At 35.7% G+C, this 21036-nt stretch overlaps 1 long non-coding RNA gene across 11 annotated transcripts in view; it reads left to right on the top strand.

Moving 5' to 3' along the window:
* LOC115659560 overlaps positions 1-21036 on the top strand; it is a 489657-nt gene that overhangs the window by 287770 nt on the left and 180851 nt on the right. For all 11 annotated transcript variants that reach the window (XR_004002593.1, XR_004002587.1, XR_004002592.1 and 8 more), the window contains one exon: positions 17079-17136. This is a non-coding gene — a long non-coding RNA (uncharacterized LOC115659560). The remainder of the gene's footprint in view (positions 1-17078; positions 17137-21036) is intronic.

Genomic DNA, 21036 nt, shown 5'->3' with positions numbered 1-21036 from the left:
GAAACCATAGGCAATTTTATTGTCCAAAAATCTGTATGTGGAACATTTTTTATTGTATCTTTTACAACAATGTTCATTTGGCAGCTTATTTTCCAGCTAGGAACAAAAAAAAAACTAGATCACAAAATACTCCAAATCCTGAGATAGAGGAGGAAATATGTTAGGAAGTCAAAATAAAGCATGAAGTAAGCAGTAGTGAAAAGCAGTTTGGTTTTTGGGTTTCAATAGTCAGTTTTAAAATCTGACATGTCTTTTGTTTTGGAATGTGGTGCCAAAGTATATTAAAGCAATCATGAACATAATGATTAAACTGCATTTATCCAAATGACCGTATATAGGTCTTTGAGTTTGCAAGGAGAGAAACCGTTAACATTTTACTATGTTCAAATGCCTCAGTTTGGTGTCCTTCATGAAACTCCGAGATATCACAGAGGGAAAAAAAAAAAAGGGGGGGTTCGTTTTGTTTTTGTTTTCCTGTAGGGAATAGGAAGAGGAGTGTAATTGAGGAAAGAATATTTGGGAATGCTTTTCAGGTTGATAAATCTTTATATTGTTCTAAGATGGACTGCTTGATTTTACTCTGTATGTGTGAATATATATCTGCCATCTGGTGTATCTAATATATAATATATTATAACTTCAAATCTTGTGGCAATGGGAGTAATCATGACCTAACATGATATTGTTTAAAACAGGTATTTTTTCCCACAGGATTATTCTTTATTAAATTATTTGTATTATTATTGAAGAACAACTTTTAGGAATCAGTTCAGGGATTGGTAAATTCATTTCTTAATTTGTGGTTTATGCACTGAATTACAGTTAACAGTAGTTTGGAAGAAAATTGTTGGTAAAAGCTTGTATAATAATTAGAAGAGAAATCATAATAGAAGTAATACTAAATAAATTCTGTAAATAATACAAGGGTTTTGCAGAGATCCATCTTGTCCTTAAGACTTGACTGTTGCATTGTACTTTAAATAGAATTGATTGTGTAGTTGTAATGAAAGTAACAGACTGATTTCTATCCAGAGTTACAAACAGTAAATACAAAAATGTTTCTGTCTTGACCTGCATTCACAGACTACAGAATCTGTAGCTGTAGACCCCAACCTTAATTTAAAATGCAAATATAATATAACAGGCCTGACAGTGTCTTTATTTTCTAGAAAATATACTAGTAGTTGGATTAGAATGTGTCTTCCTGTTTGAATCTTAAGATTAATTTTGCTTAGTAATAATAATATATGTATGGCATTTTCTTTTAAAGGAATTTGTACTGTTGGCTATACCATGAAAACTTTCTAAAGTAGCTTTAAAGCAGGATTGCCTTTTTAGCATCAATCTTTTACCATATTGCATCAGTACATATGTAAAGTCATTCTATTTTGTAAAATATGTTTGATTCCTAAATTTTCAATGTTAAATATTGTCAACGCAGCTTCCTTGTGACTTTGACACAAACCATATGAAGATGCTCTTGGCGCTTTTTTCTATAACTTATTTTAGGTGACAATGTGTTATGAATTGAATATGCAGATTTATAGCTTTATGCTATAAAGTCAGAGATGAAAAGCTGCAGTTATTTGTGTCAGACGCACCGTTCTTTTCATGTGTTTGAATTGTCTTTTTATTTCTGATCATATATATAACTATATATACACACACACAGCAATAAGAATTTAAAATATATATATTTATGCAGGTTTTAGCTCAATAAGAGGTCCCAGAAACTTTTACTGGCAATATGTATTATTTCTATTTTTTTTTTTTGTAGATGTGGTTCAGTCTCATAAAATGAATGATTCAATTAGTAAATTCCTTCTCTTTGTTGCAAACTAAGGGCTTCACCAAGCAAGATAGCAGGACACTTCATGGTTTCTTCCCATGTTTTGAGATTTATTTTTGTCTTTAATTTATTTTCTGTTTTTAGTAAAACAACTTATTGTAATGATGTGCAAACAAGAAAACAAAACAAAAGAAACCCTAACACTTCTGACTGCCAATTTTACTCTGTTGAAGCTTCCAAGAGCTCTCTATTCTTCCCAGCCCACTTGATATCCTGCAGGTTGTGGCAGAACAATTCACAGGAAAAGCTTAGACATTGAGCTTGCATGCTTCTTGACTCCATTTTAAACCCTTTGTTCACATCAGGGTGGCATTTTTTCACACCGCATGTGGCAGCTTTGACTCCTATCCAGCTTGTCTTTTAAAATCAAAGTCTGCGATTTTTTCCATTCCCAGCACTGCTGCTTCCCAAACTGCAGTATTCTTTGCATCTCTCCTAATATTGCAAATCTTAAATTATTATAAATATTTTTAAGTCCACATAGAGTATGTAGCAACAAGACTATTATACCTACAAATTGAGCTTCAATTAAAAATAAACGCTAATTTCAGGAGGGTTTTTTTTAAATAAAAGCTGAGAAAGAAAGTTAGGAATAACTGACTAAACATGCTTTATACTCAATCTGGATTTTCCAGCAACAGAAATTAAGATGAGCTCTTATACAAATATTTTTGTATTTATTATTTATAGTAATAAGTACATATGGTGCAATTTCAACATATTAATATGCTTTGTGTGCTTAAATCTAAATACCTGCAAGCATACTTCTGTCTATATGTAAACTAAAATGCTTTTAGTTTTAAAAAGCTTCTGTCTACTGTTTTACTGTAGGTTTTATATACAATATCAACAATGAATATTATTTAACATTCATTTTAAAGACAATGCAACAAATGGAATTGTAATACATTGAATGCAAACATTGTTAGAAAATGTATAAGTAGGAGCAACATCATTTAAATTAATACTTTATATGACTAAGTATGTCCAGCTAAAATACAATTTGATCCTTTGAATAAATATTGAATATACATTCTTTACTGTTTAGAATCTTCACTATAAATAACAAAGATACAGCTGATTCTATAGCAATATCAGTTACAAGAAAGTATTCTCATCAGAATAAAATAATTTAATTTGGCACTTACTTTATATATAATTATTTTCATATCAATAAGGAATAAAAACCTTAGTCAATAGATATCAATCTTAAATACTTTAAAAATCTTATACTGACTTGGTTTCTTATTCCTTATTGATATGAATATAATACATTAATTTATCATTTACACATATGTCAGGGAGTACATTAACATAGCACTGTAATAAATATTTTGATCTGAGGGCTCTTGTTGGTTTGAATGATCTTTTTTGGCTGCTACTTTCTTCTCAAATACACCATGTATGCTTTTATTCTAATCTTGCATCTTTACAGATTTTCTGACTATTCATTTCAAGATTACACTACAAATATAAGGATAGACCATGCCACTTTCTAAAGCAAAGCAAAATATTAGGTTATCTAGCTATTTAATAATATTTTTAGACAGTGCTTGTGTTTTTATGAATATTTTGAAGAATAGCATAAAAGAACAATACAATAATAAAATAACCATTATGTGGGGCAACCTCTGGCGTTTCAGACAATTTGAATTCACATGTTCATTTCATATAAATATTCTTCTACATTCTAAGCCATTTACTTAAGCATATACTATGCTGTTCAGAAGCTAAATCATCTTAGCTAGTATCATATATTGCAGCAATCAGGAAAAGAAAGAGCATTGTCTAATTAATCTTCATTTTATATTTCAAAGAAAAATATCAAAGGTATACCCAGATCTCTAACAATTTATTTCTAAATTAATAATAATCATGCAGTTTCAATAGTTACATATGCTTCAAACAATTTTTTTGTAAAGTTTAGCAAAAAGTACAAAGTATGTCGTTTGCATTTTCCTATATCTATAATATTTAAGCAAAAGTATGGCTTATGAAAAGAACATTGAGGAGGTACATTTTCCTCCAACTTTATATTTTCTACACAAAACTGTGTATTGTATACTATACAATACATTTATATGTACATACACGCTGTATATTAATATTGTACTTTGGGAGACTGAAGAGTTTAATTACTAAAATGTGTATTAAACACAAAAATAGACGTTGCCTACTGCTAAAAAAGTTTCATTAATCTCAACAAATATATTTATTGCAGAGAAACTGAAATATAGTCCTTTTGCCAAGCAACTTAGCTGTTAGTGCAAGCTTTTTCTATTTAAAAATGTTGTCCAAAAACATTATAAATGTAATTTTTTATTTAAAAAAATAGTTATACATAAAAAGGGAAAAATTATAAAAGAAGAAATTAGCATTCATTCACAATTTAATTCAATAATTTAAAAGAATGTTTTCAAAAGCATATCATGGGGAAACAGACATGGCTGTAAAATATACATGCAAATGTACATATTTACTGTTTAAAAATTACATTTCAAACAATTTACAGATGTTTAACAAAAGAGTCATTTTACTGAAAAACAGTTATCTAATTTTGATTGTGATAATAAACAGCATGGTTAGAAGACTCAGGTATGAATTTCTGTGAAGCCATGTAAGTTCAGTAAGTGTACGAAAATTAGTTTACCTACTTTCACAGCGCATATCTACTGAAGAAATAGCATGATCTTTTTTCATTTAAGTGTCAAATGAAGGAGAATTATAGTAAAATCATTTATCATGATCCATTCCAGAAAATCCCAACTTTTATTGCTTGGCAGTTCCTATTTTTTTCCTGTCTCTCTTCAGACTCTCTTCAGGTTAACATTTCTTCTATTTCCAACCCTCCCCCTTCTGCCCCCCAAAAACAAACAAACAAAAATACCATAGTACCCTTCAGCAAAAGCATGATTGCTTTATGTTGCCTCTCAGCCTCTGGCCTGTCCTTATATTAATCAAATAAAATCATACATACTCCCCTAAAATTCAGCTTGGAGTAATCCTCTACTACTTAAGGATGGATGAAAGGAGAACTCATTGTGAATTATGTTTCATCTGTCACAATAACCTTCTTTATTCTTTGGTGCACCTCCCCTTTGCCTGTGGCAATTAGAGAAAATAGGTATGCCTTGAAGTATGAGATACTGGTATCTCCGTGTGTGTGTGTGTATATATGTATATACATACACACACACACACTGATGTCATATACCGACAACGCTTACTGAGCAACACCCTGAAGATTATATAAGCCCTTCTTGATGCAGGGTGAATTTTGTTAGAACAGAATAGAAGCAGACATATTTTACAAAGAGTAGGTTCTGATGTCTGGCTATAGGTTATTGTTTTTTGACAGGCAGTGGTCGGAGAGTTTGTCATTCTATTAGAAGAGTAAAACTTCTTTCCAATTGATTTCAAGAACATGTCATTTTACACCTTAGATGTTTTATATCTTTGTGTATATATATAATATATATATATATATATATATATAAATAACAGACTATTTGTATATAGTAGACTATTTTATTTGCACATATTCCTAGAGTTCAGTTAAGAAATAATATCTAAGATATGTTTCCTCAGTGATGTATCATAATTATAATATTTTGTATGGTTAAATATATATTTTAAACTACACATTTTTTAACAAATATGAAGCTGACCAGTGAGACCAAGTGAAAATATTTACTGAATGCCAGTGGAATGCCTGGTGCAGGATAGATAACTAATATTTTAATTTTCCCTTATTGTCAGATTGTTTTAATTAATGACTGCATTAGTGTAATGGGGGGTAAGAATCTATTTTTTTTTTTTTTAGTAATCCCTAGTAGACCTAATTTATTTTCTACCATTTCTGTAAAATTTTACTATTTTCTATTTTATTTCTATTTTTACTGGTTCTGTTCTATTTACTATTATACTAGTCACTGAAATTACCTCGGGAGCTTTCGAAATTCATTTGTTATATTATTTTTATATATATTATAGCAAAACTTCACATTATAATTTAGTTTTAAAACAAAAACAGTACAATTTGAGGCTTTTCTTTTTCATTTAAAAACTGCCTCCCTTCCACTTTTTGAGAGAGAACTGTTTTTTCACCTAGAGAGTGCACTTTAAAAGGAAGTGATTGAAAAAGAAAACAATTATTTAAGACAAAAAAATAAGAGTGCTAATTCAGGCAGGCTAAAGCAAAGTAATTGAAGTTGGTGACTGAGCTGTTGGTCTAACATTAGGACCCAGTTAATTAAAGTAAATAAGAAATTAATATATTACAAAAGAAAATACTTGGGGAAAAAAAGGAAAACAGTTTGGCCCACTGAACAGGTTTGGGCACAAAAGTGCTTGCTAAGCTATCTATTTCACACATGCAACGACAGAAGGTTCGATATTCATTCGATCGATGAGTGAAAAGGCACAATGGCAAAATCGGACGGACTTCTTCTCAAATACAGATCTCCAATGTCCCCCTACAGTCTGCAGTCGCCCGGCTGGTGGTGTAGCACAGACAGAGCAAGGGTTACATCAAGGCTGTTCTCTGGACCGTGCAAACAGTCTAGACCAATGACCTGCAGCATCATGCCCTTTGAAGAAGAGGCAAGTTCGGTCATGATGAAGAAAAATCAAGGCGTACCCCTTTTAACAATAGGGAGCAGCTCGTGGCTGCAAAGAGGTAAGCAGGGGTAAGCGAAAAAGGCATCTGCTTCCATGGTTACAGGCCAACTATGAGAACCTTGCTTTTCAAGAGAGACTGTTCTCATGCTCCCTCACAGGCTATATCATGCATTATAAGTAAAGGAAGGTTGAGCTGAAATCCACATAGTTATTTCAGAGTAAAATGATACGCGAGCACATGGCTGTTAGCAAAAAAAAAAGTCACATGACTGTTAAGAAGCTGACTTATGCTGGTAGAGAATAGAGTTGTTTTTTACTCAGAATTAGATGAAGAAGGAAAATGTTTGTACAAAACAAATGTTCATATGATACACAAGATTTCGGCTATTCTCATTCTCTTAAATGAGAAAAGGTCAAGGGTCAAGGTTTTCTTTTTTGACAGGGCCACAAACCCTTTTGTTGAATTAGCATTAGAGAATGCCATTTAAAATAAGTTTTTGCTTTTCTTTTAAAGTACACCTTTATTATAAGTTTGACAGAGCATGAAAATAATGAATTTCTGTCTTTCTGCACTAATTTTGATGTAGTATGTTTTGGTTACACTTTTTGGTTTCATTATATTAATTTCAGAGACGTGTTCTTAGGCAGGAAAGAAAGGGGAAAGTGAATGATTTGATGATAATAGTCTTACCTTTCTCTGAAAAAAGACCTAGAATTTTTGCCTAGCGGAAATGTGATCAGTGGATTTAAGCCAGTTGTGTAACCATTAGCCTTTGAGAATGGTTATGTTTCTACTTTGTTCCTTTCTGCCTTGTTACGTTCTTAATCTGCAGCATATTGTTTTTCCGCTTGAAAAATTAACATGGTTAGTATATTTATTCCAATGGATGTACCCCTATTTTATCAAATGCATATATATTTATTAATAGTACATATTCTATTTAATGAAATGTTAATGTTTTGTGACAACTGTAGATTTTTTTTAAACCAGAAGGATATTAAGGAAAAAAAATAGATTTAAGTCTTAACCATTTCTGTTTTGCAGCATATCATATAATTTATTATGTCACTTTTACCATTTGTTTGTTTATCATCAATAATACTAGATTAACAGAAATATTTGAAATAAAATTAAAAATGGTAGAGATTTAAAATCTGGAGAACTGTTGAATAGTGTTTGAAGTTTACAGTAACATAATTATTCTCTTAATTTACATAAATATTATGCTGCTGTTTAATAATTACAGTTTTTATAGTTCTTATGTTTGTTTAATTTACATTGCTATCCAATAAAAATAAATAATATTTATGAGTGCATCAAGTAGTGTAATTTCTCAGGGTGCATTATGAAATGTATACATTTATGTAAGGGTTTGATTTAACTCTGGTCTAATGAGTACTTACTTGAAATGAAAAGTGCATGTGAGCATACAGTAAGTTACTCTTAAATAATAGTAGATTCTTCAGTAAAGTCTTTGCTCTACATTGCTCATTTTGGGGCCAAACTTAATTAGGAAAGCATCCAAAAAATTAAAAAAGGACAGTATCCATATGCAACACAAACAATTTAGATATTAATGAGATAAGTAGTAACCACATTGTCTTAAAACAGTCATAATCTTGCTTCATCAGATAATTTATGTCCTACATATTCAGCTGTTAAAATGTCTTTGACATGATTGCAAATTGTACCTTTTTTCTCCAGAATCTATTTGTTCATCTTTTTTCTTTACATATTTAATACAATAGGAGGTTTAAATATTACAGTGGAACATGCTACATGTTAGTAATGACAAACTAACACTGATTTATAATGTGTGCACTGTTAGAACGCCAAGCATTTAAAAAAAAATTCTTGTCAATTTTTCATGCTTTATTTTGGTTAACATGAAATACTCTTCATTTTTCTCACTATTATGTTTTAAAAATAGAAAGCTTAATACCCAATAATCATACCGTATAGTATATACCAGAGCACAGATTAGTATAATTATATCAGTCAAAACACAGATAGAATTTACTGTTACAATAGAAATAACATCTTGTTTTCCATCTAAAGACATGATAAGCATTCATTTGAATTGTGATGCTGAGGAGGGAAGATTTGCTTTTTGAAGGAAGACCCTGTTCACCTTGTGTCTGGGATTTTGCTTGCTCATTTTAACAGAATGTGCAAGTCTGCAAGAAACCTATCTCTGGATTCATGGCAGTCTATACAGTGTAGCTAGGGGAGGATCTGATCTTAACTGTATTCATGATCAACTTGTAAAATAATTAGTCTCTTCTTGTACACCGCTGTGGACAGACTGTTGCTGGTGGCATTGTCACAATGAGAGCCAGATATGTGTTTCTGTTGAAGATAAAGACTGCAACTTTATTAGCAATGAAAATATGAACAAGTGAACAGCCAATCATTAGCAAGTTAACCCCATTGTCCCCTGTGGGGCAGTGCAGTGTGTTGCCCTGTTGCTAGACAGAATGGTGGTCAATGTGGGACTCCACCACCATTGAGACACCAAGGTTCTGAACAACCAGTGGCTCCTGCCTTGAGTGACTAGTGAACTTCTACACCTACACTAGCCCATTCTGGTTAAAGTTTAGTCTCTAACTTAGTTGTGTATCCCAATATGTTAAGAATAATGGGGAGTTACTCCATGGGTTCTGCGCTCCCAGTTTCCCTCTGCTGCATGTATTCAACTGGAAGAGCAAATCCTCTATTAAAGTTCATCATCCTCTGCAAGGATGCAAGAGGCTGCAAGGACACTATGCCATAAGGGATAATGCTGCCTCCTCAGCACCATTGTGACATGTTTCCCAAAGTGGCCGCTCCAAAACAAGGAGAGTGAATCACAGGACAGGAAGCACTGGACGTTTCTTTTGTGGGTTTAGCAAGTCATCAAGTGGTGTGACTTGCACAACCAGCAATTGTCAGAGCAGGGTCCCATTTGGGACCCAGGATCTTTCCCAGAGTTCATGCCACCCCTCTGGATGTTCCCAGGAGTGCAGTTGTTGTTTGACTATCAGGATCAATGTATATCTTCCTCACAAGAATGTGGGAAGAAGCTTTAAAATTGTAACATTATAGATGAGGATTTACTGTGTCTGTTGTAAGGGTCATTGTGGGGGATTTATAACCTGGTAATCGTAATTCAATTCTTGCAGAAACTAATCCTATTAAATTATTTTTTTCTCTGCTGGAACAAAAAAAAGTTGACTTATTAAAGATATGTGAACCAGTGGACACCATCTGGCTCAAAAAGGCTCAGAAAATCCGTACAACATCTCACAGCAGAACTGTCTGTTCCATTTAAAATAGCATCACTTGAATGACCTATCTGAATGTTTCTTACAAAACATGCTAGGGAAGCCATATGGACCAGATTAGTATGATACCTGGGAAAATCTGCCCCCTTCTTATAGGTGAAGATCCTGGGATTTGGTACCAAGGGTAAATCATGTCTACCCAGGCACATAATGGCAGCTCCCACCAACATTGTGAATCACTAACTGGAGGGCAGGAGTTAGTCGTGATTCATATAACTAGAACTCTGTTGAATAAAGTCGAATCAGTAACCAGAACAAAACTAAGAAGAGAGCCAGAAGAGAGCCCAGGTTTCTATCAGCCCAGTGCTATACAAAACATTGAAAAAAGCTGATGATGGCTAGATATATAATATCCACTAACATTTCTCTCTCTTAGCACAGCCTCTGAACAATGAGTATGTAAAAAAAACACCACACCAGGGATTAGAGTAGTCTGGTATATAAGGAAAAAAAAGATACCAGCTTAGTGTAGGGCTATTAAAGATGGAGGCACACCTTAGGAGGGTATAGCCACCAAAACTCCCATGATCTTTCCCAGGATTATTCTTTCCTATGATTCCATAAAAGCGGGGAATTTTCAGTCTTGGATATAGGATATTGAAGAGCAGTAACTTGGAGCACTCCAAGGAGCAGGAGGTTATCGGGAAGTAAAAATACATACATTATTCTTAATGGAATTAGGGCTACGTTGGCCTACAGAGTATTCTGTCAAAACCGATCTACTTCGTAGTGAGTCAAGTCATTGGAATGAGGATATTTGTATAATTCTGTCTCTGAGTTATGTTTTGTTATGAAATAGATGCTAAAAGGTAGACATTATATGTGTGCCAAATGCATGACAATGCTTGACTTGGTAGTAATTAATAGTATGGACCACAGTTTGATTTCCTAAACACATGACTACCCTTTTGTTCCCAAGACTATTCTTTCAGATCCATGACTTGCCACTAAAATAGACCCCAGCTTCTGGGTCATCAGGCCAAAGAAAGAATACTCCAGATCCTAACACACCTATCCCCCCTCCTTCCCTCAGAGCTTTGGATAATATTTTCAGGCCAGCGTCCAGATCACTCACCAAAAGAAAACCTTATTAAAAGACTCCAAGAACATTTCTTGTTTACCTTCATATCTTGGCAGTGTTTTGCCCTTGCTATGTTGGAAGCTAGTCTGACATTAGGAGCATGTAGTGTTCAGATGTCTCCCTGTCATTTTCTGGGCCTCCAACAGTGGTAAGCACCATCCTTTCAGTGTGTATACACTATCAATACTAAAACAAGGCCTAACCTTTACTGATTTGTTTTCATTACCAAATATGTTAGTGCAGCTGAAGGATCTGCAGTTCCTATATGTTGTCAGAACAAATATTTAATATGCAGAATGCTGCTGAAAAACTGCTGGAAGGGCTTTGTGATACCCTAGAATCTGGTTGTCATGGTCTTCTCCATGTAACTACACAGCAAAGACTGTGAATGCTAAGACCCTATTTTCCAAGATCTGAGTCACTTTAATTTTTTTTAGGCCCCTGTAAGCTGAAAGTGTCACAAAGATCCACCACCGCCATTGTATGTTAAGGAGTGTCACTTCTGTAGAAAAGCTCCTATCCCCCAAACCCTCAGACTGATTTCGCATTCCTGAGGCACAGGTACACCACTAGAACAATCCCAGGTTCATGGAAGGTGGGTACTAGCTCTGTCTTCCATCAGGTGCTTGCTGCACACCATTTTGGGGATCAATCCCTCACCACATTTATGACATAATGGAAAAGGAAATAAGACTCATGAGGAGTTAATGTGACTGATCTTGGTGTTGACTCTACGTGCTGCTTGTTAAGTGGCTACAGTTTCTCATTTGGTTTCTTCCTATGAAGTAGATGGTTTTAGGAGAGTGAGTTTTTAGAATTCGTCTTAATGAAAGATTTATGTGGCTGAAGTCCATCCTGCAAAACGGATGATTCCTCCACACCTCATTTCAAACATATATTTGTAGTTTTAAAAGAACTTTGCAAAAGGTATATTATCATGGGTGATGGGTGAATGACAGGCTCAGGGAGGCTACCCCTGGCCCGGCCCACCCAACCCATTCCATCTGAGGTTCCACCCTGCAGAATTCCAAAGTCCTCCCCGCACCCATGGCCGCCAGCCTCCCTGACGTCTGAGCATTTCTAGCCCCAGAGAGCCAGGCGGGCGGCGCATGCCTCCCACCCTAAGCACTGGGCAGTGTGTGGCCCCCACCTGAGCCCTAGAGCACCGGGTAGGCAGCACACAGCCCAGCCCTCTCTCCCAGCCCTGGAGCACTGGGTGGAACAGCCCCAAGACCCAGGGCCCTCCCGGCACTGGGTAGCTCCAGCCACCCTAAGTCCTAGATGCCCTAGTCCCATCAGACTTCCCAGAAGAGGAGCTGCCTGCTTGGGCTTGGGCCAACTAGTGGTAAGCAGGAGAGGGCCGTGGGGCAGAGCGTGGGCAGGGCTGTTTCAGGAGGGACAGCCTTCCCCTGCCTATGCTACCCGCTGCCCAGGTATATTACTCACAGGAAAGGAATCTGAAAACTCTTTTAACATCCCCATACTGTCATGCAAAATAAATACAGATAAAAATCTCCAGCCTACCAAGGGTAAGTATCAGGTCACTGAAACTTGGAAGCACAGAATCCTATACCAACTACAAATTATTCCATTAAGAGCCTAAATGCAAATATTATTTGTATATGCAACAAGTAGCAGAATGTGCAAATAAAACAGAAGTGGTTCAAACAAGTGTGAATAACTTTGAAAAGGGTCAACAAATGTAGCCCATAAATGCCAGTTGCAAGGGTGCATTTATTGGAAAATGGGATTTTCCAAATGAGAATTGGGAATCTGAAAAATCTTAGATCATATCCTTGGGATTTTGGGTTTAATGGGTGGTGTGATGACTAAGGCTCTGATAGTTAATATTCAAAAATAAGTGTGAAATTAGATCCTGAGGTAGATACCAAGGACTGAAAGCCTGGTAAACAGAGGTGACATGAGGAAGGAGGGGCATATGGGGTCACATTCCCCCACCCCGATTTCTGCCAGGGTTTATATTTTTATTTCTTTTTTTTTTTTTTTTTTTTTTTTTGCAGGGAGTGGGTTCAAAATATGTGAGCGCACAGTAATTTATCTCAAAACAGATGCCACCAATAGCGAGCTGCTCCCTTTGTCCTCCCGCTTTGCAGTCCTGGCTCATGGTAGTACTGACCCATAACTACCCTCCAGCAAGGCCAGTGAGGCTGCGCCTGGGGAGCAAATATGGCAACTGCCTGAGACTTGCGGGGGGGCGCTGCCGGGTCAGTGGTAACCCGTGGGGCCAAGCCGCTGCCCCGATGTTTTTTTGGGTCTTGCACAGAGACCTGGGGGGGATTTAACCAGGGCCACACTCTGGGTAATGCGCAGGAGCCCCCGGATGGTGGGTGAGGGGGCATTGGAAGCCACCTCTGGAAATCACGCAGCCTCCAGGGGTTTGGGACTGGGGTGCCCCGCTCCTGTGTGTGGGTTTCCTGTTGACTCAGGGTTGGCTTCCTTGATCACATGGTGCCACCCGACCCCCTTCCTGTGAAGTAGCTGGCAGAGTCAGTCAAGTGACCTCGGAGGCTGGGTGAGCTACAAGCTGTGCCCCGTGGGGAGAGGCAGGAGCAAAGGCTGGGCACTGCAGGGAGGGGCTGCTGCTTTCCGGGAGGGGAGACTGAGGGTAAGGGGTGGGGCCTACCTGAGGGGAGCCAAACCTTTAAACTGTGCCCCCCACCCACTATCAATGGATATGCATTGTCTCTGCTTGTAAAGCTGGTATCTTAATGACCACAGCCTTTGAGCTATAACTTGCAGTGCTTTGAAGCAATATTATTAGCCACCTCTGTAAAGTAGTTCCTCACTTCAGCTTGTGAATTGAGTGAAGAACTGCCCCAAAAAGTCTACTAACAGGAGGAGTAGTTCATTAAATGCCTGCACCAAAGCAGAGTGATATGCAAGAAGTATGGAAAAGGGTCTTTTTCGGAACATATGTTTCCCTTTATGCATGGGTAACTGAGTTGTGCAGTGAGCCAATAAACTTTCATGATGCTAGACCAATCAACCGATTCCTTCGACCAAAAGTTGGCATGTGTGGATGTTGAGCAAGATCAAATCTTTTGAGCTGGATAGTCCTGGCCCACTGGATGTTGCAAGAAATTGTGGGGCAAATCTGTATTTATATCGACCCTTCCATCTAATCAGAAAGCAACATTAATACAGTAGAGCCTCACAATTACGAGCACCTTGGGAGCGGAGATAGTTCGTAACTCTGAAATGTTCATAACTCTGAACAAAACATTATGGTGGTTCTTTCAAAAGTTTACACCTGAACACTGACTTAATACAGCTTTGAAACTTGACTGCAGAAGAAAAATGCTGCTTTTAACCATCTTAATTTAAATGAAAAAAGCACAGAAAACAGCTTCATTACCTTGTCAAATCTTTTTTTAAAACTTTCCCTTTATTTTTTAATACTTTGCATTTAACATACTACTGTACTATATTTCCTTTTTTTTGGTCTCTGCTACCTGATTGTGTACTTCCGGTTCCAAATGATGTGTGTGGTTGACTGGTCAGTTGGTAACTCTGGTGTTGGTAACTCTGAGGTTCTACTATATAGCAATTACTTTATGGGCAAGTATTTGTTACTGTTTCCAAATTATACCTCTTTTTGAGGGATTTGTAATAACTCACCAGGTAATTTTTTTTTAGATAAATTTGGATGCAGCATATGAGGGATGCATCAGTATAGTTATATTTTTACATAATGCTTTATCACATTTTGAACCATATTTTCAATTTTATGGTTTGTTTAAAAAATCAAAAGGAGGAATATCAGTCTCCCGATTTTGTTCATTGCAAGGTGAAATTAAGAAGTTATATAGCAGCAAAGGAAAATGCTACAAAAAGCTGTGGCTACACAAGTGGTTTGCTTGTTTGTTTGGGTTTTTTTGAATGAGTTGCTCATAATACATGGGCTACTGCTGAAAGCTTTTTATAACCATATTTTATTAGAGAGGGATCCACTATGAACACTGGATTAGCACTCTGCCATCACCATTACTTTTTCTTTCTTCCCTCCCTTCTCCCGCACATACTTATTCTCCTGGGAAAAGATGGATTAGTGACTCTATTAATCTAATTTGTTTTTTCTTTCCTTTCCAAACTACCCAGTTTTAGTAGTTCTTCCTCACATTTTCCTCCTGTTGTCACTTTTAGTTTAAGACACCAATTGTTGAAAACAAACCCCCTCTCTCATCATTACTAATGTTTTAATTATATGATCATACATCACTTTTCTTGTTTTCTGGGGGAAGTAATGTCAAGCTCTAGTCATTTTTTGTTAATGACAAATTAGGTGGCAGTATCATAAGACAGTATCTATACCACAGTTATACTTTATAATATAGTAGCTGTAATTACAGTATAATTACATAGTGGTTGTGCTTTTTCAGACTTGTATTTAACACTAATTGAACCTCCAGAAACAAAGAAAAAACAAAAAAGCACACATTTAAAAAGCCAATTAAGGTTGTTGAATGTAACAATTTACTGATCTATCACATAATTTACAAAGTTTAAGAGCAAGGAATTGAAAAAGTTAAAGCCAATATAATGCCTGACCCTGGAGAAACTTGTGTCTATACTTTACTTAAAACATTGTGAATAATCCCATTGATGACAAACACTTCAGTGAGATTCTACCCACATTGTGTAAATTGAGCACATGTGGATGTCCTCTAGGGTTGGGGCCATCATCTTAAACTGCCATACATTTCTCATTATCAAGTACAGAGTAATACTTATTTCATTGCAACACAACCACCTTAACTCAAAATGACTACTACTCTTTCAACACTAATATCAGGATATAAAACTCAACTTTACACTGACTGTGAATAGTTTATGTAAATGTAGAGTATGAAGGATGACAGAAAGGCCACTTAACACAATCAAAAATTCATACTACTTTTTAATTAATTGAAAATAAAAATAGGTTCAGAGGGCTAAAATAAGATTTTAAAAATAGAAACTGGTTGCAAACTTAACTATAGAGTAGCTACTCCTGCATCATCATAACCTGAAGATTAGCTACATGATTCAATGACTTATCACCCCTGAAGTTTCATATTTAAAATGTTATACTGTAAATTACTCTGGTTATGTTTTTGTTTTTGTTTTCCGTACGTGCCTATACAAAATCCTGTAACCAGAGGTGGACCATGTAGCTGAATTACTTGTGCTTGTCCTGTTTCATTATGAATACATGTACATTTACATTCCAGCTATACTAAATAAACAGTAGCTATGCTAAAATAATTTGTTGTTTTTATTTTTTGACTTTTAAACTTTTAGCGATTTTGTGTGACAGGTATAACTTCAGAGAAATTACTGTGTGTAGATATTATGAATAAGCAGTCATTACAAGTATTACAAAGTCCAGTCACATTGTAATTACGTTGTAATGTCAACATAAATACAGCATAATTCAGCTATTATATTAGAATATAATTAATATTAAAATACAATATATTAATTTATCAAAGCTTTACATACTCAAGGCCAACAGGCTGTGTTGTTTCAAGAAATGTCAGAATTTAATTTCCTCTCTGAAACTGTATCTATATATATATGAACTGCTTCAGCTACATTTTTTGGCAAAAAATCAAATATCTTAAAATATGCATGTAACTGGAGTGAAGCTTTCTAGATTTTCTAAACTCATTTTATGATACAATACAAAAATGTACAGTTTCACAAATAGAAGATAAAATCAATTTTTCTTTAGTTAAATTAATATTTTACAATATCTCAACACTTTACCTTCCTATAACATAACTACAGTGTTGGAGGTTGTTATTATGTAATTATGTACTACTTTTTACATAAAGATTGGGTTACTCTTTCGGAGTGTAAAATTTTATTTCTGTACTAAATGAAAGCAAAGTGGATGAGTACCATCATCCATCTGGCTAATAATATCAGTATTTGGTTATACTATTTGAAATTCTTGATTTACTGATGTACTATAATTCTCTGGCAGTTAGAATCTTGGGGAAATTTATCAAATCTTGTAAGCTAAAAGATAAGACTTTTTCCCTCTTTTACTCCTGTGTTTTTGTAACTCTGGGATATAATTTTAATTGATTTTGAAAAGGAGTTAAATATAATGTCACTGGGTTATTTTGAAGTGTCTGGCTTTGGTATATGATCCTTTTAATCTTTTACCCTCGTCTTGATTCACGGTATTTCTTTCAGGTGGATGGCTGCTGTTATAACTTTTGGAAAAAGATCCTTTTTGTTTCACAAATTAGGGGTAAGTCTTGAATTCTTGATTTGAAATTTCAGTTACAGGTGTCCATAATCCAACATTAACATGGGTAGTTGCACACTATTGCAGCTGATGTATTTGCAAACTAAAATGATGGAAAATTTTCCCACTTAAGTACCATGCTTTAGAATGTTTTTTTTCTGGATGTGAATTTGAATTTGTTGCAATCATTCTGCTAGTTGATAGTGTTCAGAAATAGGAGAACTTAAGGCAGGAACCTAGAATTAAATCCTGGCCATAGTTGGGAGGGATAGCTCAGTGGCTTGAGCATTGGCTTGCTAAACCGTAGGTTGTGAGTTCAATCGTTGAGGGGGCCACTCAGGGATCTGAGGCAAAAATCTGTCTGGGTTTTGGTCCTGCTTTGAGTAGGGGGTTGGACTAGATGACCTGGTCCCTTCCAACCCTGATATTCTATTCTATGTTTCTAATTCAATGGGAATTTTGCCATTGACTTCAGTGGGGTCAGAATTTCCCCTCTGGTTTGCAAGGAATGCAGATTATCTCAATCTGATTACATAGTGGTCCAGATATTTCATAGAGATTGAAGGTTGGGCTAGTTTGTTTACCTGCCGCATCTGGAAGTTTAGCCGATCCCGGCTTCCACTGGCCACGGTTCGCCGCTCCAGGCCAATAGGGTTTGCGGCAAGTGGCACAGGCTGAGGGATGTGCTGGTTTAAAAGAGAACTAGATAAATTCATGGAAGTTAAGTCTATTAATAGCTATTACCCAGGATAGGTAAGGAATGGTATCCCTAGCCTGTGTTTGTCAGAGTGTGGAGATAGATGGCAGGAGAGAGATCACTTGATCATTACCTGTTGGGTTCACTCTCTCTGGGGCACCTGGCATTGGCCACTGTCAGTAGACAGGGTACTGGGCTGGATGGATATTTGGTCTGACCCTGTATGGCCATTCTTATGTTCTTATGTAATGAATAATGTCCATTTCTGGGCCCATAACAAATTTTTACATAGGCAAAAAGATGTATTATTTTGACTTTTATTAGGAGTAAAGAACAGAAGAGAAATAATGTATTTATTAAAAAAGGCATGTTTTGTTGTTTTCAAGTTTTCCATGACACAGTCAAAGGTATTAGATTTGAATTTTGTCTAAATCAAACAGAAATCTTCTGCACTATATATTTATATCACGCCTATCTAAGACAGTTTTTCTGAGTGTCCATGTAAGAATAAGTTCACCTCCAGATTATATTAATGTTAATATTGAGATTTACACTTGCACATCAAAGGAAGACCAGATCTAACAGGCTTTAAAAATTGAATAATAAATTTAAGGAAAGGTAAAATTAATTTGAATATTTATGTCTGGATATATCATATTAGTAATATATTGTTTATTTTTAACACTATTAATCTTGAAGCAGAGATGTAGCTTTAATCTAGATATAATAATAGCTGGATCTATTTTATGTTCTCCATAAGTCTCTGCCTTTCTAGCAAAAGGTTTGTAGTGATTCATGAATAGCTTGTTTGTTTTGCTTTCTAAAAAATGAAGCCATTATATATTTGCTGTGGAGGAAGCTGAATTAAGGTAGGCTAACAATCAGACTACTGGCATAATACTTCATAAAAAAAAATAGGAACAGGAACCTCTGTTATAAGTTTTGGTGCCTGGTACACAAAAGCATACATTTCTAAGCCATACCAAACTAACAAGAGCTAACACCAAAATAACAAAAGTCTGATCAGTTGCTGTATATGTTTGACATGTCCTACAACAAAAGGAGCTTCTATTATTTCTTCCAAGTTTATTTCACTAGGGACAAAGATTTGGTGAGGCTTTATTCAGCTCATGAAAGTCTAGAAGAGAGTGGAAGACATACGTTTAGTAAAATATTGAATAGTTATTTTAAATTATTAATACTCACATGCACTAATACACATGAAGTGAGCTTTAAATTAGTTAAAACTTGGTGTAATATTGGCAGTTACTTGTGGACAATATTGGGAAGGGAAAAAGAGAAGGAAATATAATTGAGGTAAAATACTCACCATTTTCAAAATGCAACCAGTGAATTTCAGGTATAATAAAAAATGGGTCAGAATAAGAGCTATTTGTTACAAACAGACTGCAGTTTACTTTGCAAAGCACACTGATCATGGTTAACCTTAGCCATTAGTAGAAAACATTACCCTCCGATTTGTAGTAAAATCACAGGGATCTAAAACAACTCCATGTTAACAGCCAGCAATCCCTTTTATGAAAATCCCAAACATAAAGAATACTATTGTTTGCTGCACATGTGGCAACTAGTCTGGTTTATATTAAGTTGAAGTTACTGCCATCTGGTGGGGAGAACAGTACTAAATCACTACAACTGGAACCAAAATAGTAAGGTTTAGTTTGTGCAAGAAAAAAAAAGAAACCTTTTAGAAGCAAACAAATACCCTATATAGGAATTATTATGGGATTGATTTAAAAAGAATTTGAAAATGTACAGCGAAGTAGCCTGGCCTGCAAGAGGCAATTGGGCAAATATATAATTGTGTGAAAGAAAATAAGCTAAAAATTCATAGGAAAAATCACTGTTATCCAAGTACTCTACTAGCCACGCTTTAAGCACAAAGTTAGAATATTTAATAATGCATAGTATAGTTGTTGTTTTTTCTTGAAGAGCCTTTCATACCTTAGTTGGGTGTGAAAATTTTCTGTTTGCATATGATATAGCATATTGTATTTTATGATAGAGGTGGTAATGTGCAAGTTGTTATATCCCTGCACAACCGTAGGCTGCCAAATCATCTGGTCTGGCCCTGTGCTCAGTGCTGCTGCATCTTTATTCAGAGATCTTGTGCAGAAGAGTGAGTCTGCTCCTTCATGAAACTTGAAATATACAGGTTGTATTTCCAGTTAGGCGCAGTAGGCACAGTAGGCGTGCTGGCGTTCTAGGGTGCCTAAAAGTTAAAAGTGGGTTAAAAGTTTCATTTTCCAAGGAAAACATGGAGGTCAGCTGTAGGCAGCGGGTGTGTGTGTGTGTTGAAGATGCTGTGCCTAGGGGCAAGTAAGGTGTAAATCTGACCGTGGAAATATACATGTATTGGTTGTTGTATGTTTTTTTTAAGGAAGAGTCCCATAGGAATGGATTAGCCTTGTTATTATTTTTTTCTAACTTGTCAAAGCTGTTTGTGGTGCTTATAAAACAAATACAATTAACAGGGTCCTTGTCCCAGGGAGCTAATAATCTAAATTAGAGGCAACATTGCAATGAATGACAAACAAAATGGGGATAGAGGTGGAGGATTACAGTAGTGGGATACCATGTACTTATTTTCATATACCTATAGTTCTAGTACTGAGTTTTGTTCAGTTTTACTGTATAATAATAGGGTGTCCAGAATTATTGTTAGTTATTATTTATATTACTACAGTGCTGAAAGATCCAAATAAGAATCGGGCCCCCTATGTATACGTGTCCAAGTAGGTCTCTGCCTGAAGATGACTTTCTTCTAGTGGAGGACAGTGAAAGTGGATTTTTGCTATTAACCTGAGGAAGATTTTGAACTTTTCTGATCATGGCATGAGGGAGACTGTCCTGACAAAAGCTGCCTTATACATCCACTGGGAAAAAAAGACTCCTATATACCTTTTCAACTGTATTTCTAGTACCAAGAGTAATGGGAAAGTTCAGGGAGAAACAAAGGTTTGATTACTCTTTTGCAGTTGGCCATAGTCATTAGACTGAGCATATGACTTTTGATCACTGACAACCAAACTGCCGTGTTAGGACCATGCTGCAAGCATTGCTGTTGATAGCTGACTTGTGAGAGGGTAGAGCTTTGTGGGTATTTAGTCAGTGAGCAGTTAGGTCAAATCCTTTTTGTTTCTCAGAACAATTGTAAGCAGAAATAATTTGTGATATGGAGCAAG

Source organism: Gopherus evgoodei, chromosome 1 (assembly GCF_007399415.2).
Source record: "Gopherus evgoodei ecotype Sinaloan lineage chromosome 1, rGopEvg1_v1.p, whole genome shotgun sequence".
NCBI classification, from domain to species: domain Eukaryota; kingdom Metazoa; phylum Chordata; order Testudines; family Testudinidae; genus Gopherus; species Gopherus evgoodei.
This window is presented reverse-complemented; position numbering and strand designations above follow the sequence as displayed.